Here is a 23,929-nt window from a genome sequence, read left to right on the forward strand (position 1 = left end):
GTCTCGGAGAGCTCGGAAAGCACGGGCCCTTCGCTAGGAGGGAGGAGGCAAGCTCGGGGAAGGAAGGCCCGGTGCGGGACCGCTCGGGGGCAAAGCCCCGCAGACGGAGCAGGGCAGCCCCGCAGACGGGTCTCTCCTCCAGCAGACGGTCGGCACGCGCGGCCGTTGGAAGGCTGCAGCGCTTGTAAACTAATCCCAGTTAATAAATGATTCATGCTGCCACTCTTTGGGGGGCATTTTCGGCGGGAGCATTATAGTAGCTCTGAAGAAGCCAGAAGATGTAATGAGAGGTTTCAGGCTGCTGGAAGCGAAGGAATGAAAACCCCGGGGCCGGTGGCTGGCCACGGGCTGGATGTGATATTCCCCGGCCAAGGGGAATTATCCCGTGTGCCCCCCCGGCTCCTCGGCACGCGGCCGCCCGTCCGCGTCCGGGGCAGGAGGCCAGGCAAAGCCGCAGGGAACGCAGACAGCAGATCCAAGCAGACGCAGGAGCCTCGTCCCACCCCGCCAAGGCGGGTGCGGGCGGGGGACGAGCTCGGGGCTGCACCCCGCCGTGCTTCGCCCGCTCCGTGGGGCCGACCCCGCCTCCCCCCAGTCTGCTCGCCAGACGAGCTGCAGCGCGCGAGCCGCGGCCCGAGGAGCCCTGCCTCGCCGCGGCGTTGAGGCTGATCGTAACGCGCCTTCTTAAGAGGCTGCTCACAAACAGCACGTTGCCAGCGAGGGCTCTGCAGCCAGTCACGCGGGGCTGGTGGAGCTGCCGGCATCCTGCTCTCTGTTCTCCGAGAGCCCGAGCGAAATCGTTAGGGACGCGGAGGGTAAAGCCTGGAATTTAACTTCCCTTTCAGCTTGCAGGAAGCCTCGGAGGGGCCTTTTGGTGAAAGCACCCTCTGCAAGCCCGCCCCAGGCGCCGGCGCTCTGCAGGGCTGTTTGCCTCCCACCCCCTTCCCAGCTGTGCCTTCTCCTCCATGGGAGCTGCCAGCACAGCTGGATCCCGCGTGGGGCCTCGTGGCCCCTGCCAGGGCGATGCCCGCTCACCCCCCCCCCCCCCCCCGGCTGCACCGGGGCTGCCCCAGCCCTCAGGGGCCCCGACCCTGCCGCCGTGATGGGGGAATCAGCGGTCGCCGCTGCAGACCCGGCGGCAGCCTGCTCGGAGCCGAAAACGCGGGGCCTGCTGCATCAGCCGCGTCTGCAGCGGGGAGGCGGGGGGTCCGGGATGCTGCTCCCGGTTCTGCCGCACACACGAGCAATTCGTCAGGAAAACAGGAGGGGAAATAGTCCCCCCGCCCCAGAGTGAAGTGGTGGAAGTAAGGGGCTCTCAGGCTCTCCAGCAGCGAACTTTGGCCGTACCTTGATCCCATTGCTGTTGAACTTGCTGGGAAAACGCCTCTTGATTTCAATAGGAGAAAGATACAAGGTATGACTGCTACCATTCCATATAAACAGCAGCCAATTTGGTAAAATTCATGGGCGTTCAGGCCCCTCTGTGTGCAGAACGAGTCAGGTGAGCAGCTGCAGCCCTGGGCTTCCCGCAGCCCCCACGTCAACAACAGAAACAGAAAACTGGGAAGGAAAAGTCATCTCGGTGAGCTCATCCCTGAGTCACGTTTGCTGAAACACCCTTTGTAAACCCTGAAACCGCCTGAAGCCATCGGCGTGAGGAAATGCAACATTGCTCCCAGGAAGGAAGCAATTAGCAATGCAATTAGTTTTCCGAGAGCCGGCAATAAATATTTGAATTTTCTTTCATGGGGAGGGACCGTGACGGCACTTCCCAATTCCTTGCATCGACCACAGGGGAAACGGCCCATGAAACTGGCCGTTTGCTGGGAATTCTCATCTATCGGCTCTGAGCGGAGCAGAAGGATGGAAGATCGGATGCGGTGTCGAAGCTGCGCTGCCCGCGCGAGCCGGCCCAGCTCTCCGCGGACGGGAAGGGCCCGCGCGCTCCGGCGCGGACGGACGCCCAGGCAGGGAGGGCATCGCCGGTGCCGGCGCCGAGCCAAGCCGCCGTGCCGGGGCGCGCGGACCGCCTCGCGCAAAGCTGTTAAAAACTGCCCTGGCCGAGGTTTTCCAGGGAAGGGGTGGCATGGATTTGCCTCTGCCGCTGAGGAATGAACTAGCGCTAGCGACACAACTTTAACTTAGGAATTTCTGATCAATAAAGCGCTTTCATCGATTCCTCTACTTGCCGTAATGAACTGATGAAGAGGAGCACGGCCACAGACCCAAGTGCAAGCCGGGCTGCTTCTCGCCGTGCAAGAGGCGGCCTGATCGCCTCGGCAGAGCGAGGCTCGGGGCCACGCAAAGCCACGCACGCGCGTGGGGACACGAGAGCAGCGGCGGCAGCGGCTGCAAGGCCACGAGTCCGGGTGGCCTCCGAATTAGGAGGGTGAGGCTGCATGGAAAAGGTTTCCCACCCGGCTTTCAGAAAGTCAGGGGGGTTTCTGCACCCCTCCACCACACAGAATACGCTTCTTCTTCCCATAAAATTTCCAAGCTACAGCCAAACACAAGCCCATATTCACAGACCTTGCAAAGGGACTCAGCCTGACGAGGGAGAAAGGAGCCTTTTCAAAACCCATCAGCATGCACCTTTGCACTAGCAGATTGGGACTTTCTCATTCCCTTTGAGCCAGTTCATTTGTATCCACACTCTCATCTGTCTTTCTGTTCATCCGTTTTTTTTTCCCCTTCATTTCCATCCTTCTCAATCGTTTCAAAAATAAAAGAGTAAAAAAAAAAATTACGTATTTTTCCCTTTTAACTACCTTTATCTCGAATCAGGACTCGCATCGGCTGACCCTGCTGTGGCTGAATCTCAGCATTTTCTGTATTGAATCTTTCCTGTGAAATTTATTCGCCGGTGCAGTATTACCCTCATAAAAATACAATAAATGGCCCTGTTTGCATTATACGCCATAATGACTCTAACCTAGTGGCATTCTTCGAAAGACCTCTTTAGAAATAAAGGGGCAGAAAATAAACCTAGCAGAAATCTTTTGGATAATTACAGTGCTGGAGCGCAGAAACCTTCTAAATCATTTTGAATCAAAGGAAACCCAGACTTTAAATTTCAGACTTATCTATAGCATGTGCTGCAGCTGCAAAACTCTGCAGTCCTGCAATGTCGCCTTTGCACTTTGTGTGCACGACCCAGCACGGGATGGTTTTATGCCTTTCCCTCCAGACCCCCGTTTGTTCTGGGGATCTGCCAGCCTTGGAGAAAGACGACATTCCTGGCTCCTGTTTGTGCTTCCAAAACCCGTTTTCTTGGAAATGGGAGGTGAATTCATGCTCCGCGTCCTGCCGTAAACCCGACTGCCGGGCATCTTGCCGGGTTTTATGCCATTAGCGTTTGTCTCAGCCCTGCAGGGACTCGCAGACAAGCCGCTCTGCCCTGCAGAGCCTTGTTCACGTCAGGGGCCCTTCCCGCGAAATGCTCCCGCCGCTGCGAGAGGAGAGGGCCTTTCCTGGCCGCATCGCCAGCCGCCGCCCGCGGTAGGTGCCCGCGTGCTGAGCTGAGCTCTGCAGGGGTGGGGGGCACCGTCTGCATTGCAAATATGTTTGGTGGCCGAAAAGCAGCGTCTTTCTATGCGCGAGCAGCACCGCAGGGGCGTCGGACCGGGCACCTCGCTGCGCGCGCTCGGCAGAGGCGGGCGGCTGGATACGAGAGGCCCTACGGGCGTTCGAGGCGATGTGCGCGCAGTTATTAGATAGTCGCTGGATTTATTTGCCTCATTTCTCACCGCCGAGCTTGGGTTTGCCCAGGGCCTTCGGAAATCTAGCTACGAGAAAGGACAGTATATTTTCTCACGCCTGTATTACATATGCTATAAAATGTTTGTCACGCTGATTTAAAAAGAGCTGTTACATTACTTAAGAAATATTTAGCCTGATATGAAACTAGTCAAATGTTACTGCATTTGAAATCAATGCTGTAGTGTAATATATTCCGTTGGATACAGAGCGACTTCAGATCAATTACAGCGTTTCATAAATAACCACCGCGTGTGAAAAGCGGCAGGGGCAGACGCACGTCTTGTCCGTGTAAGAAGTTTGCAGAGGCACAAAAAAAGAAAAGGAAAAGCAAGAGCCCTCCTTGGTGACAGGGGAATTAACTGCCCTCGCGACGGCCCGGGTAACCTCTGCAAATTCTGAGCTTAAGCATCTATGTCTCGAGCAATGCGGAGGTTAGAGGGGCCGCAAGCAAGAAATACAGCAGCGGGGCATGCTCCTGCAGCTGATCGTTACTAGCAGCACGTTTGTCCAAAGCCCGCGGTCCGCAGCGGGAACAGCCCCGGCACCCCACGGCTGCCCCGAGGGTCTGCAGCCCTTGCAGATAAAGCGCGTTCGGCTTTGCTAAACGCTCTGCTTTTGCCGCGCTGTTTACCTGACCCGGCAGCCATTTACTGCTCTTTCGGCGGCTCGCCTCCAAGCATTATGGCTTAATTATGTTTTAGGAAAGCAGCGCTTCAGAAATATGGAGCTTGCTGTTTTAGGCAGGATGTGTATTTACTCGGCCCTCATTTCTTTACCGGGTAAAGCAATTTTATCTGTACTTGGCTTCACGGAGTTAAGTAATAAAGCCGAGACATAAAACCACAGCGGAGGGAGAGGGAGAGCCCAGCTGGGGCAAGGGAAGGAGGCAGAGGAGGAGGCACCTGCACCCGGGGCTCCAGCAGGGCTTGCGGTGAAACCACGGTCCGGCCCCGGGGGCTGCTGGCAGCTGGTGCCCCCTCTGCTCCGCAGCTGGGAGGACACACGTGCACCGAGCTTCTCCCAGGTCTCAGCCACCTCACTGCATGTGCTGCGAGGGAGGGGAGCGCAGGAAGGGGCAAAGCAACGCACGTGCTCTGTGCACACGCAATGTGGTCTTGCATAAATCCTGGCCACGTAAGCCAGCAACCACCCCAGGAGAGACAAATCCCAGTACAGCCGAGCGACTGCGTTTCAGCCCCTGCTCCCCAAGCAGGGCTCCTGTCCCGTAATTCCCTCGGATGGCGTGTGGAAATGAAAACAAAGAGAGCAGGAAAGCGGGAGCTCGCTGCTCTGCAAGGCCAGCAATCGAAAACTCCTGACACCGAGCAGAAATGAAAACATGAATGGCAAACACCCAAAGCAAATTATTCCATATGCAAAGGGTAGCCGCGGGCTGAGAAATACAAATGTTGCCTCAGCTACAGAGGGAAGAAGCAAAGAAGTGCTACAGCAAGGAGGAAAGCAGGCTTACTTGCACAGAGTCCAGTGCAGCTCCCTTTGGCCTGTAGCAGCATTTACCGGCTCCCGTGACGCTGGACTGCATCGCGCCCACGGCTGATGGCTGCAGCAGCCCTTCCCGGCGCCGCCAGAGCAGCCTGGTTTACCCGGGGGCATTTAGGGGATGGGGATGGGGATGGGGATGGGGATGGGGATGGGGATGGGGATGGGGATGGGGATGGGGATGGCTGGGGAGCAGCCCCTCTGCGGTGCAGCCCCGCGGGAGGCAGGCAGCAAACAGAGGCACCTTCCCCCGTTACTGCTTTTAGGCTGCAGCTCAGCCCCGTTGCGGGAGCTGCCAACGAGGGGCCGCGTCCCGGCTGTGCGAGGGCGGCAGCTGCGGGCGACTGCTGCTCGGCACCCGCCGTGCCCGGGATGCATCGCCCTCGCCGGCCGCAGCGGCCGCTCCCGGGGAGGATGCCGGCACCGGCCGCCCGGAGCATCCCGCTGCCCCGCAAAGGCCGGGGGGGGGAACGGGGACAAAAGCAATCTCCATTAGCGCGGGGCGTCCGGCAGCGTCGTGCATCACTGTCTCGTTTGGAGGACGCCCACCATAAATTTCCCCCGGAGAAGTTGTGGAGTCAGAATACGAGGCAGAGATTAATGACCTAAAAATAATACAGAGAAACACAGCGAGAATGCAGAAGGTCTTGTCTGCAAGCCCAAGGGAAATTAGTCTAATGCTTGGCGGTCGCTGGGCGGCACAGGGGACTGCTCTGCCCGCAGCCCCAGCCGCTGCCGCGGGGACGTTCACGGCACTTGGTCGCATTTTTAATCGCCGCGGAGGCTGCTGCTCGCACGTGGCCCCGTCATCCCCAGCAAGGAGACCCGGCGAGCAGGGTGCCAGCCCGGGACTCCAGCAGCTTGGCCGCGGTTCGAGCCTCTGCTCCGCGGTAGCTCTGCCACGAAATCACGGCCGCAGCACTTGGCCGAGCCCCAGGTCACGGAAACACAGCAGCAGCACAACCTGCCTTTGCTCCCACCCCCGTTTCCCGAGCCCCAGGTCACGGTTTTTTGAAGCTCTACAATTTTTTCCTTTTCTTCTCTTCCATTTTTTCCAGACCTGCTTCGTGCCTCCAGAAGCAGACAATTTTCACACCTCTCGGGTTTCACCACAAGCATTTCTTACAGCTCCATCTGTGAGTCTTAATTAGGGAATTTACTGACAGAAACTTTATTAATGCAGCCTTTAGGTTTCCTGGCAGTGGCTGGTGCCCTTCCAGAACATCGTGTTCAGCAAAACGCCCGAGCGGGAGAGCTGCGCCGGAGCCGGCGGCGGTGGGAGCGGAGGGGCCCCGTCCCGCCGGCCTGTCCCCACGCGGCCGGGGGCAGCAACGGGGCGCCGGCGGCCCTTCCTCTCCCTTTCGGCTTCTTCCCCCTTCCAGTTTTGTTGGTTTTTTTAACGTTAACCAGAACAAAAGTTAAACGTGAAGCCGAAACAATAAGGCATGGAAATAGCAGAAATAACTTAATTAAGTTTTTAAAGATTTCCATGCTTGAATAAATTAGCCTTCCTGCAAATGTCACAACAGTCGGAAAAAATGTGTAATCAATGGAGCGCAGTGTTACTCCGCTTTTTATTCAAATGAAAGCCCTGCCGCTGTGTTTCTGCTGCGACTTCTCCCGGCGTCTCGCTCCCGCTCCGTGCTCCCCCGCCTCTCCTTTCCCCGCGTGCCGAGCTGCTGCGGGGGAAAAGCGCCGGAAAGCTGCACGTGAGCTGTTTTTCCGGCGGGGTTGGGCCTGCCGTCCTGGCCCGCCGCGGCGCTCGGGCCTCCCGCGCCCCAGGGGACCTGGCACCACCGCCGCAGTCCGGGCAGGCAGCAGGAGCAATCGGCGATTCCCCAGCACTGACACGTGCTGAAAGTCGGGAAAGTTTTGGGTTGTTCAGTCTGAAGAGGAAAGACGAGTGGGGACGTGAAAACGGTCTTCAGACATTTAAAGGCAAGCAGCGAAAAGGAAGGGAATAAACAGTTTTTCATGTCGACGATGAGGATGACAAGACAAACTTGAACTGCAGCAAGCGGCGTTCATGTCAGACGTCGGAAGCACTCCTCAGGGCAAGGCTGGCGAAACCTCCGAGTCGGGTGAACGCCAGCTGGATGCTCCCGGTGGAAAGGCTGGTTAAACCCGGGATTGCAGAGCCTGGAAAACGCGCTTCTCGGGGACGGGGCTGGCTGAGCCGTGGTCGGGATCGGTGTGGGTAGCGCTGGCGGGGCCCGGGAGCAGCGGATGGAGCAGGCGACCTCCTGGGGCGACCGCCCGCGCCGGCTTTCCGCGGCGTTGGCCTCGCGCGGTCCAGAGCTGCCGGCGGCCAGCACGCCTGGCCTGGGGACGCCGGGGCGGCCGGCCGGGAACGGGTCAACGGCTTGGCCCCAAATCCGTGCACTAAACGGCACCGGGCACGGAAAACTCCTCCGAGACCGCTTTGACTGTCCTCGGGGAATGGGCGGCGGCCGCCGCAGCCCCAGCAGGACCCACCGGACCGGCAGATGCTTCTTCCTTGAACCGGGGCAGCGGGCTCAGAGTCGGCCCGGGAGCCCACGCGCTGCGGCATTGGCACACCAACAACTTCACGGAGCAAGGGGCGGGGGCTGCGGCCGGAGCAGCGGAAAGCCGCCGTGCCGGGCTGCCGGGAGCCGCGGGAGCCCTCCGGAGAGGCGTTTCGATAGACGTGAGCACCTACAGCTCGCCGTGGTAACGCAAAAAGTCCTGCAGCCTGCAGAGGCTTTAATTTATATCTCTTATTTTTTGCTGAGCTTAAAGCTTGGCGATGACAGAACATTTCTCTGCAGCTCTGCCCCCCTTCATGGCTACTGAAATATAACGTAAAGCTAGACAATACATCTCCCCGCAGGTTGTTTACCAGCAAGACGAAGGCTCGGAAAGTTACACGTGTTAACTGAAGATAAATCTTTCCTCCCCTCGCAAAATTTGGGACGATTGTTCCTAACGACCCCCTTGGACCCGCGCCCGGGATGCGGATACCATCTCCCAATCCCGGTAATGAGGTCGCAACCGAGCCGCGCAAATGGCACCGTTACTCAATCCGTATGTGGTCAGGCCTGCTCGTGACCCCTCAGCTCGTCGGGATAAGCGGTGCCAGCCCGTCACCGGCGCCATGGGACCGGCGTTGATTATTCGAGAGGTTTTCCCTGGCAGGAAGGCGCTTTTTCCCGCCGGCTCGTCCCTGCCCGGAGCGCGGCCCAGAGCCTCCGGCGAAGGCCCCTCGGCCGGCCCGTTCGTAGCACCGCTCGCCGGCAGCCTCGCCTTTCATTTCCTTAATCTTAAATTGCATCAAAAAGGCAGAGATTAGAGGGAAAACCTCAACAGAAGCCTCAACAAAAGCCTCTGCCCACACTGGATCCTCATACCTGGCTTTGCCTTATTTTTTCTCCTCTTGTCTGACAGGCTGAGCATCTGAGCCTTAAAAAACTGGGAAAACCGCTAAGATTAAAACACTATTTAGAAAAGGCCGTGCCAGTTTGAAGTCACCTGCGGTTCATACATTAAACATCAAAGGTACATTAACTCTGAATTACGGTCGTGGAAAGCAAATCCTTTAATGCCGTTTTCTGTGTTCGGCAGGCTGGAGCTTAGCGGCGTCGCGGCCGTTCGCGGCAGGGCTTTCCGCCTGCGCGCGCTCGGAGACGTCCGAACGCTCCCGCCGCAGAACGGGCGCCGAAGCGCAAACCCCCGGCGCGTTTCTGGGCACGCCGGAAAAGAGCTGGACCCGGCCTGCTCCCGGGAGGGAGCGGAGTGAGGGACCGGCTCCGGGTTTAAGGGGCAGCGGCTGGGGAGCAATGCAATTTCGACAGCGTATCAGCTCTACATTACGCTTGCAACTTCTCTGCTCGGCGTGGAGCTGGGTTTGCGCTTAACGGCTGGAGAGAGCGGCCCGATGGGCAAGGCGGCGATAAATAATAAATCCCCCAACCGCACTTCGATCCTAAAATAACACAGCAATTAAAGCACAGAAGAGCAGCGGCGACAATAAGGGGGAATAAATCACGGCATCGATGCGGGTTGCTCAGCCAGGCAGCCTCTCGGGCGACGTCGCTTTAAAGAAGGAAAACGGCGTCTTCAAATGGTGGCCGGGAAGGCGAGAGCGGGACCTCCTGCGCCGGGAGGCCACGACGCTCTCGAGGCGCCGCCGAGCCGGCTCCTGCTTTATTTCAGGGTGCTACTGAAAGGCAGCTCGCCTTGCTTTGCTATTCTTAATTTTCTTCTTCTTATCAACGTGTAAATGCAGTGCCCCAGGAGCGTTTCTGGCACACGGAGTCTCATCCTGGCAGACCAATTTGGGAGCGCGGACGAGGGGGAGCCCAGCTGCCGGCGGCTGGAAATGGCATCGCCCGGCCCCTTGCCGGCAAGCAAAGCGCTTCCCCCACCGCTCGAGATGGGCCAAGCCATCCCAAAACTGCCAAGGAACAGGCTTTGGGTCCCGTCTCCCGGCCCGCTTTAACCTGATCTGTTTTTCATCTTTCGAACATTTACTCTCTCGTGTATAAATGTTGAGCTGTGTGGAGGCTGCAGCAAATGCTCGGTGCCGAGGAGCGGCGACAGCAGCGGCGCTCTGGCAGCACTGTTTTTAAATACGAGCTTTAAAAATTACGATGCTCCCAGATCCTTCCTTTCTCCAAGTCTAATTCCTTTTCTTCATCCGTAAGAGCCATAACAAAACTGTTGCCTCTGAGCTTGCTGACTATGTTCCTGCCTCTGTTTGTGGTTAAAGAAGGAAAGGCGTTATTGCTTAGAAGCAGGAGAAATGCTCACGCTCCGCGTTCGGAAAGCTGCTGGGATTCGTGCTAAAACATTCCCGTAGTATGGTAACGCACCCCCGGCACCTCGTCCTGCTGCTGTGACGCCCGGCGGCTAGCAGAAGAGGGACTTCTTTTAGGGAGCGGCCGATCCTTCCTTTCTGCAAATTACTGCCTCCGAAGCATTGCCGTTTGGACATCTAAAAACAGAAACTCCCCAAATTATTGTTTTCTTTGCAAATTACAGGCCCAAAGTTTTTACTGCCATTTCACGAGTTCATGTCCGTCCTAAGGCAGCAAGGACTGAACACGTCCAACATGGGCCGCCTGTGTCCCGGCCTCCACAAAACAGCGAAACCCTCTGCAAAAGCAGCTGCCTGCACATCAGCAGCGGTGGGTTTTTCTGTTGTTCTTCATTTCTCTTTTGCCAAAATAAATGCTTATTGGGTTTGGGGGAAAAAAATACTGCAAGCTTTTTTAAGCAGAGTTTTCTTTCCAAGCAGAGATTTTTCTTTGTGTTAAAAGTTTAGGGGGGCAGAAGGACGGCTCTCCTCCTGATCGAGGCCGCGAGCTGCTCCGGCGCCGGAGCAGGGCCCGTTGCGGCAGCTCCCGCTGACGGGCGGCACCGGGACCCCCGCGCCCGGCCGTCGTGTGCGGCGGGACCCGGCCGGGGAGGCAGCCAGCGAGCCGGCCACGACCACGCTTTACACAAGCAGAGCCCTCGCACAAAAGCCGTAATTCCAGGTTTATCCGTCCTTTGAAGACCCCGCTCGCCTCCAGCGCCGCGACTCTGAATCTCTGTTTTGTCGCACCGCTCGCTCCTAATGAGCTGTTAATGATATGACCATTACCGATGCAAATTAAGAGAGCAGATTCGCAGGGTGTTTTTTACCTGGAGAGAGAGGCTGCTCCCTTAACGCAGGGGATGACAAATCATGCTCGTGGTTTCATTAAGCCGCCACTCTTCGGGGACCCGCCGCCCCACCAACCGCACCAACACCGTCGCACGACGGCGCCGGCCCGTCGGCCAGCTCTGCCCCTGCTTTGGTCAGGCGAACTGATAAACTGGGATGTCCGAATGCTGCCGGCAGTCGCGGGAGGGCTGCTCGGAGCATCCCGCCTGCCCCGGCCTCGGCCTCGGTCCTCTGCTTCCTCGGCGCTCCCGCTCCGTCCCCCGCTCCTTCGGCTCCGCGCCACGTGCTGCGGCTTCTGCCGGTGACTTACGGCTCGCTACCGCACTTGTTAAGAAAAGGAGCTAAAACATCACCGCCAGTTTCGCAGCCTTTAACCCGCGATGGTCTCTCTCTCGCTGGCGTCGCCGGCAGCTGCCCGGAGCGCCGAGGTCGCCTTTAATGAACTGCTGGGCATTAAACAGGAGACAGGAAGCCGAAGGGGGCCCCGGCGGCCTGAACTGCCTTTAAAGCCGCTGGCCTTGGAAAGCAGGATGCGATTTGCTGTCCTAAGCGTCCAGGCGGTTGCGTGTCGTGCCCCGCTTCGCAGCGCGGTGCTTGGCGGTGGCTTTGCCGTCGGCAGCAGGGCTGCGGACGCGGGCGGAGACGGGCGCCAAGCGGAGCAGGACTCGGGCACGGGTGCGTCTCTCCTCCACCTCCCGCAGGGCGGGCAAACAAGTAAACGAATAGGTAAAAATAACAAGGTTGGTTTCTTGCAGGAGAATTGTTTCAGGCAGTTCCCTATTAATGAGGAGAAGCAACCTGTCAACAGACAGCGGGTCTAGCTGCAGCGCTCGCGTTAGCCCAGGCGCAGGTTGCGGGCGAGCCGGGGCTGCTGTCAGTCTGCATTTGCCTAACGCCGTGATCGTCTGTTAATTACCCCTGCTCGGACCTATGTGCTCGTCTGGGGCGAGCGGCACGGCCGGGAGCAGGGCGGACGGGGAGAGCAGGTCTGCCCGGCGCTTTACGACCGGAGAACCCCGTTTTGCTCCTGCACCGGCGCGATTTCGTGGCCATCCAGGTGCAAAGACCTGGAAACCGCAGAGAAAAACACAGAGTCAGTAAATCCGGTGGCAGTTATCCCAGCTCACAGCGTCTCCGCGGTCTCGTGCTTCCCGTCCCGACGAGGCTCCTGCCTCCGACCGACCCGGCTCGCCCTCGCCTCGGGTCCCGGGCTCCTCGCGGCTGGGCGGACGGAGCATTTGGCTCAGCCGGGTTTACTGGCGGCTCCTCTGCTTCCCTAGTCGCTCGGCGAGGACAAGGAGAGGGAAGCAGAGTTGGTAAAATACAAACTTCCATTGAGGATATTCCTCAGCGTGACGCGTACCAGCAGCCGCACAGGGAATAAATGCATTTTAATGGAATCATCCTTTTCAGTTCCCAACTTAATTGAGCTCTGCCCTGCAACCTAGCACGAGGGTGCCTCTCTTCATTAACCCCGCGCAGGCTGCGGAGCGTTTCAGCACCGCTCGCACACGTGTTCGGAGGTGAGGCGGGGAGCTGAGAGCTATGCAACATGGTTCGCCACGGCCTGAGAGCGCAGCTGTCGCGGGGAGCGATGTCCCTGTTTTCGCGGAGCAGTGCCGGATGGGAAAGCCGCGGCAGCGGAGCGCGGCAGGCGCTGCAGCCTCCGCCGGGGCTTGCCTACGGGACGAAGCGGCGGAGGTGTTTGCTCGCGAGGCGTGTCGTGGCAGACCCTTTCGAAGCAGAGCCTCGTGGAGCGAAGGCTGAAACTGCCTGCGTTTGCCTTACAGTGCGATGCCCGGGCTGAGCACGCCGGTGGGCTTGTCGTTACACGGACGCGTTCCTCACGCGGACGGGTTCCTTCCTCCAAGATAGCATCTCGCGCTCCCAAGGACACGCCGAGCCCAAGGAAGCCTGTCCAGCTATTTAATAAGTCGTCGAGGACGTGTAGTTTAATTAACTTACCCAAAATTCCTCCTTTCTCTTTCCCCTTTTTGCTATTAATATTTTTCTCTATCTGATAACGCAGCATAGCTAATTCTTTCTGGCTTTATAATGAACGATGCCGTGATGGAAAAGGTTAGCAGTGCTTCAGGCAGCTTTTAATTATCCAGCTGAGCAGGTAAAAGCACTGTATTGCTTGCTTTCTCCCCCCTGCGCACGACACCTTTGCTTTGCAATGAGCCGGGGAGCGCGGCGGCTGCCTCTCCTCCTCCCGCGCGGCCGCGAGCGGTGGCCGAGGAAGGGGCCGCGCGCGGGTGGCGCGTCTGTCAAGGAAGCGAACCCGGGCAGCCGGCTGCAGGCCGTCACCTCCTGCAAGGACCCCTGAAAGCGGCCCTGTTTCACGGTTTCCCTCTCTGCGGCTGCCCCGGCACCCGCCCGGCCCCGCAGCCCCGGCCCCGCCGGCGGCAGCCGCGCCACGCGCTGTTTTCCTGCCCAAAGTCCCCAGCGCGATGTCACGAGGACCATCGCCATGGCGACATGTCAGCAGCTCCTCTGGAGCCACGCAGGAGATGAATTTTAAAAATCCCTATTAAAAATGGAATGGTAAAAGCGACGTTCTGGTTGAAATTTGCTCTAAAAGGATTTTTTTTGCCTTTCTTTTTTCTTTAACAAGAGCGTTCCCTGCAAGGAAAGCGTGAAGTGCTTTGGTTTTTAGGGTTTCACTTCTTTCTTTGATGAGAGCCCAGACTTGGAGAGAGGAAGCTGTTGGCATGTTTGCTTTGCCCAGAAACTGAACTTTGTGGAAAGCCACGTGCAAAATTTTTCGGCAAGAATCGTCCCCACGTTTGGCTGCTAGGTGAGGTCGCTGGATGCCTGGAAATGCTCCCGGCGCCTAGGAATGCCCAGGGCGGTATTTCCGTACGACCAGGCTACCGGACAGCAGGGGAAAACAGGAACGCGCTGTAGCACAAAACCGGGCAATCGGAAGCATTATGTTAAGTTTGAGAGCATTGATCAGTGCCAAGAAGCTGAAACGACGGGCAGGCCCAAATTAACGGGATTATCTATTCTAGAGGTTGCGTGCACAAGGAAATCTATGATAAACCATTTTTCCTCAGCAAGCTACGCCGGTTTTCTCCAAGGGGAAGCTGCAGCCTCGGCTGCCGGGACGCGCTCGCCGCTCGCCGCCGGCTCCGCACCGCGCTGCACGAGGTGCTGCGTCCGCTAACCAGCGCCTGCTTCGACGGCTGCGGTGTCACGAAAAGTCGCCTTGGGCCTTTCTGCGGGGGGGGGCTGAAAATATTATCCCGCTCTTTGTCTCCCGCTTTCAGAGTGAGCAGTCTGCAGAAATGAGTGTTCAGTGCGACGGAAAGGAATACATTAAATAACAGTTCCCGGCACGTGATTAAGCTGCTGAAGCACTCATTTAGAAAATATTTCTTATTTGCAATAAGGAAAGCAATAAAAATCTGCAGTGAAGAACAAACGTGCCTGTTTTACTGCACCTTTTTAAGCAGATGGAGAAATAAGAGGCGGTCGCTTTCTGCTACAGCCTCCGTCGCGCGTCTCCGCTCACTTGTTGCATCCCGGCTCTGCTGCTGCGGCCGGCGCGGGCACGGCCGGCTCATCGCGTGGTCGCCCGGCGCCGCGCGAGGGACACGGGGCCAGGCCGGGCTGGCGATCTGCGGGGCAGCGGGGACGCGAACGAGCCAGCCCCGGGGGCATCCCGCCTGGAAGTGGGTGCTTTGCCATGCCGGACCGCTGCAATGGGGGCAGATTTTCGGGGGGGAAGGCAAGAGGAGGGCAGGTGGCACGATGCCACCGGGCACGGCTTCTCCTCCCTCCCGCCGCCGTCCCGGGATCTGGGCAGCCCCGTCCCGGGCGGCTGTGCGGGGATGCTGCTGCGGAGCATCAGCCCGCGTGAGGTTTTGCTCCCCGAGCCGGCGCGGCGCTCGGCAAGGCCACGAGAGATGCGGGCGATTATTTTTAGTCCCTTGTTCCTCTGGCTGGATTGTGCATCACAAAAGAATGCTAATGCGCGTGGCTTTATGAAAGCGCTCGAGTTCATCAGCTTTGCAAAGAAGAGAAATTAAATCAAGATTTAATTGGGATATGCATGTTTTATTCATGGTACTATCCACAGGAGAAGCCAGACAGCTGAAGGTAAAGGAGAAAAAAAAAAATCTTTTGAAAAGTTGTTTCGCTCTGATTAAATAGTTCCCCACTTCAAAGGGAGCACTCCTTTAATGTATTTTAAATGCTCAGACGTGCTGTCTCAGTGCCCCCCTGCAAGAGGCTGGCGAGGGCACCACGGTCCTCCCCGCCCCGGCCTCCGAAACGGGTCTGCCGCAGTCAGACAGCGACCGGGGGAAGGACGAGACGGCCGGGCAAGGACGCGGCCCCGCAGGTGCAGAGGAGCTGCTCCCAAAGCACCGCTGCCCTGGCCGCGGCCCGGGACATCCGCGCGCGGGCCCGGGAAGCGGCTCCGCCGTGGCGGGCGCAGGGCGTCCCTGGGGAAGGCACGCAGGAGGGGAAAAAGAGCAGGGAAGGATGGGAAACGCCAGGCGGGAAAGCAAGGCTTGAAGGACACAAGGAAGTTTTATCCGGCTCTTCAGCCTCAAGGGCGTACCGAGCCCCTGGAACGCAGCGGTTTGCAGAGGAGGCAGGCAGGGAGACGCGGCAGCAGCGCCTGGGCCGCTCCTGCTGGGAATTTTCGCACAAAGCAGCGATTGTTCGGTGGCTGCACCTGACAAATGCAATCGGAAAAGCGGAGGAGGCAGAAAGAAAGAAAAGAAAACAAAAATTGCCCGTGCAACGGGTGCCCTTCAGAAGCGGCGCGGCGGGGCGAAGGCCCGGCTGCCTGGGGAGCGGCGCTTCGTCGGGGGGGGGACGCGCGGCGAAGCGCCGGCGCTCCCCGGGGCTCCCTATTCACACGGCGCCGGTGACTTTGCGGCCGAACAATCTTATCTCCTGGGTGAAAGGCACCATGTGCTGTTTACTGCCCGGGAGGACAACGCGCAATCGCGGGCGGGAGGAGAGCGGAGCAAAAGCTGCCGGAGAAGGGCGAAAGCGGGAAGGCTCTGCTACCGCCAGCACCTCTGCGCGCCGGGGGGAGCAGCCGAGCCCCGCTGGCCCGAAGGTGAATTATTAGTTTTCAAGTTCCCTCGTTTTCCCCCTTGAGACGTGCTTGCTTGCTGAGTGCATTTGCTTGGTCCAAGGACGGGCATCGCTGCACGTTGTGGTGTGACAGCTTCCTCCTGGGTCGGCTTTGCCTCCTCCTTTTTTGGGTGAAATAAATGCGTTTGCCGTAACGCAGCATGACGGAGGCGAGGATCCGCAGGTGCGTTTGGAAATCAGCTTCTGGGGCTGCGCCCCCCCAGCACGGATCGTTTGCGATCGGAGCCTGTGTACGGATGGGGCAACGGTGGGAGCAAACACCACCGATCCCCGCGGGTCCCCCCGGCTCCCGCTGCCGGTACCGCGCGTGGCACCGCCGGTGCTGCCGCACCCAGGGACCCCTCCGCCCTGGCGACCGAGTTTCTGCAAAAGCCTTTCCTCCCGGAGGGCACCGCACAAGTCAATAGGCTGGGCAAATATTAGAAAAACGACACTTTTTGGCACCCCCAGTTTGCTGAAGATGCATGGCGTGGCTTCGCAAACACGGCTGGATGCGGCGCGGCGAGGCTGGTCTCAAGATCAACACTGCTCGATGGGTTTTCTCTAATTTCCTGGTCCGAATGTATACAAAATGTTTGTCTGAAGCACGGAATTGCTTAGCGAGGCAAGCTGTGCAAATAATTAGTTATCTTAGCTCTTCCGCACCTGAAATGGAAGGATTTCTGTTTTCCCCCAAATTGCAGCGCTGCGGAGCAGCAGTGACTGACCGGCTTTTGGGATGACTGTTACGGGCAGAAGATGCCGTCTGCCGCCCGGGCAGACCCGGGCGAGCGCTGGGACCCCTCGCACCGCGGGAGCCCGCGAGTGCCGAGCCGGGAAGCCCCGGAGGCCCCGGGGCCGGGAGCGGGACCCGACCCCACCTCGCACCCGAGGCACGGCCGTGTCACCAACGAATGCAAACCGCCCGCAGCGGTGACGAGGTGTTTGCTAAACAGGCAAAGGTTGCTGGCACCAGACTTGCAAGGATTTATGCGTTTGGAAACACAGCTGCCCCTCTAGCCGGGAAATGCTACGTATTTTTTTTGATGGAAAATTGCATTTGCTTTTCCGACAGTGTGCATTTCTAGACACACTGCTTGTGAGAAACACTCTCTTTTAAATACACAGGCACAGTTTTTTTTACTGTAAACAGGTTTTGAAGAAAAGATCAAAATCTCAGCAAAATATTTTGAAGCTATTGAAATGAAGCGCTTTAGCGTATAGGACATGGATTTCCTTGGCGTAATTTCAATTTGAGAACTTCAGATTTGCTTTCACATCCCAAAAGCAGAACAGGGAAAAAAAGCCATCGAAGTCTCCAGATTTTCTCAGGACAGAGCTGCCATTTCCCACCACACCCGTTGCGGGAAGACAGGCTATGGAGCCCAAAGCTGTGAAGGAGACGAGCTGGTATTTCGGTGTTCTTCCCCGCACGAGGATGCGGCTCCCGGCTCGCGGGGGTCGGTGCTCGCAGCAGGCGCTGGCAGGGAGCAAGCCGCGCGCGGTGGGTGCTTGCAGGGCCCGGGGCTCAGCGGCACCCTCCTCCCCGCGACGCCTCCGGATGCGACCGGCCCGCGAAGGGTTAAAAGGCACGCCGGGTGCTGTATCCCCCCAAAGGCCAATTTCTCCCTCTCTCCGTACATACGCACGCTTTCCTGCCTTCACCCTGCCTCGCTGTTGGCATCGGCAGTTTAGTCGTGAAATTCCCCGGGGAACAAGTTCTTGCAAACATCCCAAAGCCGCAGAGGGAGGCAGGAAAGAGACCCCAGCCACGAGGGAACAGATTTAGCAAGGGAAGATGCAGAGGCACCGAGGGGGGGAGACGGGGGCTGGGTTCTGCTCCTGTCTGGGGAGAACCCTTCTCTTCCCGGGAAAGCCTTCAGGGTTTAGGAGAAGTAAGCAAGTGATTTTAGGTGGAGGATTTCCTCCTGCTTCGCCCCTGCAGGGAGCCCGTTGGTTGGCGCCTGCGTCGGCGCGGAGACACCGGTTCCTGCGCTCTCCATCTCTCGCAGCCTCGTGGGAAACTCCTTTGAACACTCGCAGCACCCGAGATTTGTCAGACAAGCCTGGCTTTATTATTTTTTCAGAAGGGGAATATTATCCGCTGCCTGCAAAGGAAAGGGGAAGAGGAAAAAGCCACTGATATGAAGTGGGGGTGGAGGCAGACACAGAACCTCATTATTAAACAAAATAAATAAAATATAGCAGCAGAAAATGTGCTCCGGCTTTATTACTGTATTCTGTCCTCTAAATATTTCATTTCCAACTAATGCACAAGCCAAATGGAAAATTTCAAGCAAAACTGCACTACTTAGAATATGCTTAATTATTGATCCAGCCAGCAGGGAGAACAAGTGAAAAAGAGCAGGGAGAAAAGGCACCGAGGTACTGCCGGGTCTGCTGGCCGCTTCCGACCCGGGGGCTTCCCCGGGAGCCGCTTTCCGCCCCGCAGGACCCCATGGGGGGGGGGGGAGAAGCTCCCCCCTTGCTAAGCTGCAACGCGAACTTTCTCCGGGACCGAACCCCAGCGAAGGCAAACTTGGCATTTTGGGTTAATTTTTTTTAACCCGCTGTTAAGATTTCCCTTTACAGCTTGTTGGCAGAGCAGGACCAGAGAGGCGAGGAAAGGAGCAGCCCCCAAACCATTCCCGTTTTCCATACCTGGTCCCCGGGATAGGCCAGCTCCGGCCCCGAGCGAGCAGGGGGGCAGCCGAATCCTGCGAATGCACCCAACTTGCAACGTATTCATTAAAAAAAAAAAAAAAAGAAAGAAAAAAAATGGAAACTTCCTGCTGCCCCCTGATTTTCTGGTCTTTCTTAATGTCCATCTCGTGTTAAACCGTTGTTTTTACAGAATCCTAATCAGACTCCAATGCAGCTCACCCGAACCTCTCCTAGCTTTCACGGCTGCTTCTTCGCTAGCCCCGGGGCCGAGGGTGGCTCTCAGCCGCACAGATGAGGGCTTCTCCCCTGGCCCGGAGCACAGGGAGGAGCCGGGTTTTTATTCTGTACCCTGCTTCCTCACCTTCACAGGCACCGACCTGCCTCCTTGCCTGGCGGCAGGTACCGAGCAGGCCTCCCCGCCAACCTGCAAGGGGAAATAACACCAGCTCCGCGAAGGATGCTCACAGTTGGCACGTTTTCCTGCGGGAGGGGAGGGGAGGGGGAAGAGGCAGCGCCGTGTTTTCTGGCTACCCGGCTCTGAATATTCATAAGCGGCGTCTGCGAACGCCTGAGCTCCTCGACCCAGGCGAGAGCCGGCGGGGCACGCAGCCGGCGCGGCCCGGGATGAGCCCGGCATGGCCCGGGGACGCGGCCCGCATCCCGCCCGGCGCGGGGACAGGGCGACGCCAAGCTGGCGCGGCTGGCTGCCGATTCCATCAGAAATTTCACTGAAATTTCAAATTATGGCCTTTTTTTTTAAGTGACAGAATTCTGCCGTGTTACAGGGGAAGTGACAGGTAATTTGGGACACTAAAGATTTCTTGGGCTCTGTAGTTAATAGGGAGTTTAGCACCAATTCCTCTGCAATTTGCACTTCTGAGAAGCTGCGTTATTATAAAGTCAGAAATCTCGAGCGCTTCCAAGTCCGGGCTCTGCCAGGCTCGCGCGGAGCAGGCACCGAGGCGGCCCCAGCCCACGGGTCACCGCTCCAATATCGCCGGCTGGGTGGCTTCCAAAAACCGGCTTTCCAGCCGAGCAGCTGGAAATTGGAGGTGACATTCAGAAGTCTCTGAAAATTATAACCCTGGCTTCCTCCTTGAAAAGCTTATCTGAATCCGAGCTTATCCCTTGATGAGGTTACTGCAGAAGCATTCTGCTCCCAGCGCTTGCAAGATAACGGGCGACGTCTGCGAGCCGGCACGTGGCTCCCCAGGGGGAAAACACCATCGAACGCACCGAGCGCGGGACGCTAATTAAACGGGCCGAGCTGGGCTGGACGTTAGGGTCCTGGGATGGCTTGGTTTAACCCTTCCCGCCCCGACGCGCGTGGGGCACACGCGCTCCCCCTGCCCGGCGTCAGCCCTGCCCGGCGGTGCAAAAATTTAAGCAAACACTCGGGTTTCTTGGTTCGCAATCAATGTTAAACCCGTGCTCATGTCTCTCTGGGCTTCAGGCAGAAAAGAATAAATAGGCAGAGAAAGAAATACTCTCGTATCAGTGGAAAGCGATGGACTCAGTAACATTCAATGAGGTGGCCAAGGGGCTGTGAGAATTGACCCAGCTGTGTTTGGGAGGGGAAAGCAACGTGGCTCACTGTGTAAACCAGAGCTGCAACCAAAGCTCGCAGGGGGGAGAAAAGATGATGCAGTAAAACATAAGCTATCTTGCTAAAAATCAGTATTAATTTCCCAGAGCAGAAGCTCCCCACTCGAAACACCAAGAGCTGTGATGTGCTTACGCTACTGCTCACTCCCCCAGGGGCCTTTGCGGGGGGGGGGGCAGGGGGGGACAGCATGCTTTTGTCACCCCTTCCCCAGGCGAGCGCCCCAAATCTCTGCGTTCATGGCAGCCAGAGTGGCAGTATTATTTTTCTTCACTTTGAATTTTAAATAACTTTTGACAATTCAATACCAAATGTAAGATGGAAACACAATAACCAATAATTTACACATTTCAAGTTAAGTGAAAAGCAACTCGAGGCTGAGGTTTTTGTGACAAGCTCCTGAATGGGTGAATTTCTGGGAAAATATTTGGTGTGATTAGCAGATAAGTGCCACTGCCAAGTGCAGAGGGCTGGTTTTCAGCTGAGGGAAACTTGCCTCAGCAGCTCTTGGGTTTCGGTGCAAGAACAGCCACTTTGCTGGCGTTTGGAAGACGACAAAATCGAAAGGCTCCAAACCATGAAGAAAAGCAAAAAAGGAAAACTGCATGAAATGAGAAACTTCTAAGCACTGTTTGAACATGTACCAACCAAACCGCACCAGGGAAGTCCTCTGCACATGCAAAACCCGCTCTGGTAGCACTGCAAATCTCCTGCTATGGGGATGCCATCGTAACCTTTAGCGTGGACCCACAGAAACAGGCACACACGCTCTTTTGCAATGGGCCAAGCTGCTTTTATTTGAAAAGCAGTGTGGTTCGGCTCTGCATGCCTCTGCCCTGGCAGCAGGGCGTTTGCACCTGGATGGCCCGGACTGGCTTCCCGCGCTTTCCGTGCCGGCTCTCCCACGCGCTCCTCCTGCTCTCCGGTGCCCCCCGGCCCGTCTGCACTGAGTTGCTTCAGGTCGCTGCCTCCAGCCCCACGGCTTTCTTGATGAGTTCATGGCTGAAAAAGGCAGGAGAAAGAACAAAACCATTTCAACTGCATAATATATTTTAAAGTTAGCTGTCTCAATGCCACGCAGCGCATCCAGCTGCAGAACAGGGATGGAAGGCAGGAGGGAAGCGATCTTGGATGAGAAACGAGGAGGAAAAGATGAAGCTCACAGGACCGAAGTTCAGGAAAACGTTTTGCAACTTACCTGCGACGAGCTGCCGTCTCTAGTAGATCCCTGCGGGCTCGCCCCGGCCGCGCGGCACGAGGTCCTGGTGATCCCTCGCCCAGCCGCGGTGGCCGGCACCGCCGAGCCGAGCCGCTCTGCCGGGAAACCCTTCGGAGGGCCCTCGCCTCGCCAGCGCTGGGCTTCATTTCCGTGGGCCCTTACACAGAATAATTCATTAGTCGGCTAAGAACAATCAATATCACGCTCCGACTATTTATGCACTGACTCTGTTTACCCAGTAGACCCTCTTTGATAATATTATTTATGATTCTAAATAACTCCATCGGTGTTCAATAGAGCTGGGAGGCACCTGTGGGACCGGCGCACAATCAAATTATGAAGACATACGGTTTACTCGGCACTGGAAACGTTCAGCCGCATTTCACCGCCGGCAGCCCCGCCGCAGCACCGTCCCCCACCGGCTGTTCGGCCTCCCAAACACCGCGGGAGCACCGCCGCGGGAGAGGGCTCTCGCACAGCCGACCGAGATGCCGCCATAAAGGGAGTTTTTGCAGCTATTTCTGCTTTTGCAGAGCCGAAGGACAAGCCGAGCGGCTCGACGCAGCCCGGACCGCGGCGGCGATTAGACTCTGGCACGACTGGGGACTCGCTGTGCAAGCTCTGCCGTCCCGGCGAGGCTGCCCCGGTTCATGTGCATGCAACGCCGCGTGCTCCGCATCTCCTGGCTGTATTTATCCCGATGCATCCAGCGTGTACGTTTTAATAAAGCGCTTTGGCTGCGCCCGCCAGCCGACTCACGGCTATCAACGGCGCATCGCGAGCGCTCCGCCGAGCCTCCTCGGGGCTCCGCGGCTGTGGAAAGCAAGCGCTAGCGCTATATTGCTCTATAAACTCCCGTCCTCCCTGCAGAGGAGCAACAATTAATCAGACAATGCATGATAGGCAACAAATTAAAGAGATAAAACTTCCCAACTGCAATTATGGGACTGGAGAGACACGGGCTATGTGCCGCAGCTCCGGCAGAGCTGCCCCGCATCCCGGCTCCCTTCTCCCGCGGGCAGCCCGGGAGGAGCCGGCTGGTGCTCTCCTGGGCAGGATGAGGCCCCGAGCCAGCAGCTGGGCGCAAACCTGGCTGCTTTCGCGGCAAGCAAAGGCAATGCTCCTCAAGCAGGGGCAGAGCAAAGCCGGCGCTTTCTGCCTTTAAACAGGTCCCGTAAGCTCTTCTCAGCAGCGACCCTGCTCATTCACAGCTAACAAATAGCCCGGGCTGTAAAATAAAGTGATAACAGTTACCGCTGTTATTTTCAGGGGAAATATAATCTCTGAGAAAATCCCACTGGAGCAATAATTAAAACAGGTACTGGAGACCCTGGCAATCCTGGATTTATTTTTGGTTTTAAGCGATTACTGCTAAGCAATTTCCTGTTTCAGGAATCAGCCTCTCCTCGCCGTAGCATGCTCAGGTGTTTCAGGAGCTGCCTTTTGCCCCCTCCCACCCTGCACCGGCATGAAAACAAGAGAGATTTCCCGGGGAATGCAAAGTAAAGGCATGCTTCAATTGGGAAATGCCAGGTTTTTCCATTCCCATTTCCCCACGCAAATTCTCGGTTTTGCCAAAAGCCCGCTTTAGAGCGGGAAAATGCTTTGGTGGAAGATTTCCAGCCAGCCCCTGCAATTATCTCGGATGCGTGGCACAGAGCAGCCACGTCCCTGCTGCTCGTGAAGCAGCAGCGAGGGGAACATCTCTTTGTGCTCACCAGCTGAGGATGATCAGCAAAGAAGCCGGTAGGGGGGCAGTGGCTTTTTTCTTATCATCATCTAAAAGATTTGAAAAGAACTTTAAAAACATGCATTCGGGCCCGCAGCTTGGCTCTGCAGCCACCGCTTCCCATCGCAGCCCCTCTCGGCTGCCCTCCCCGCTCCCCAGGCCGGCGGCTGCCAGCGGCTCTCGAGACCCGCGCTAATCCCCAGCAGGCAACGAAAGCGCGTTGCTGGCGGGCATCGATTTTGCTGGAGATCAGCAGCAGGGCAAGGGTCTTCCCGTGAAGCCTGCCCTGGCAGACCAGGCCTGTCAGATCCTGCACGCAGAAGTGCTTGTATTCACCCAGCAAACCCTACGTGTGCCCCTGCACACGTAAAACATACTCAAGCCATTGCAACACATTGCAAAGCGCAGCTGGTGAACAGAGAGGCATCTGTGTGCCCCAAGCAGGCCCCATCCGTGCAAAATTGGGGAGGGAGGCAAGTGCAAGGCAGCCCAAGCGGCTCCGTGCATGCTCAGAGCTCAGTGCAGGGTGGCACGGGCAGCACGCAGCACCGCATGCACCTCAGCACCTTCCTGCATCTGCTTTTCCTGAGCCCCCCGCAGAACAGGTCTCCCTTTCAGGGGCATCACGCATTGCAAACGAGCCGCAACACAGCAGAGGCTCTGCTGGCGTCGCCTGGCCCCCTCCCT

At 57.5% G+C, this 23,929-nt stretch overlaps 1 long non-coding RNA gene across 1 annotated transcript; it reads right to left on the minus strand.

Annotated features, from left to right (window-relative positions):
* Nucleotides 1-21,065: 21,065 nt before the first annotated feature.
* On the minus strand, nucleotides 21,066-21,871 carry LOC135330513 (uncharacterized). Its single transcript, XR_010392533.1, has 2 exons — nucleotides 21,493-21,871; nucleotides 21,066-21,296 (listed from the first exon to the last, which is right to left on the minus strand). It is a non-coding gene; the product is annotated as an uncharacterized LOC135330513 (long non-coding RNA).
* Between the last annotated feature and the right edge of the window lie 2,058 nt (nucleotides 21,872-23,929).

This window comes from Dromaius novaehollandiae, chromosome 21 (assembly GCF_036370855.1).
Source record: "Dromaius novaehollandiae isolate bDroNov1 chromosome 21, bDroNov1.hap1, whole genome shotgun sequence".
Lineage (NCBI taxonomy): Eukaryota > Metazoa > Chordata > Aves > Casuariiformes > Dromaiidae > Dromaius > Dromaius novaehollandiae.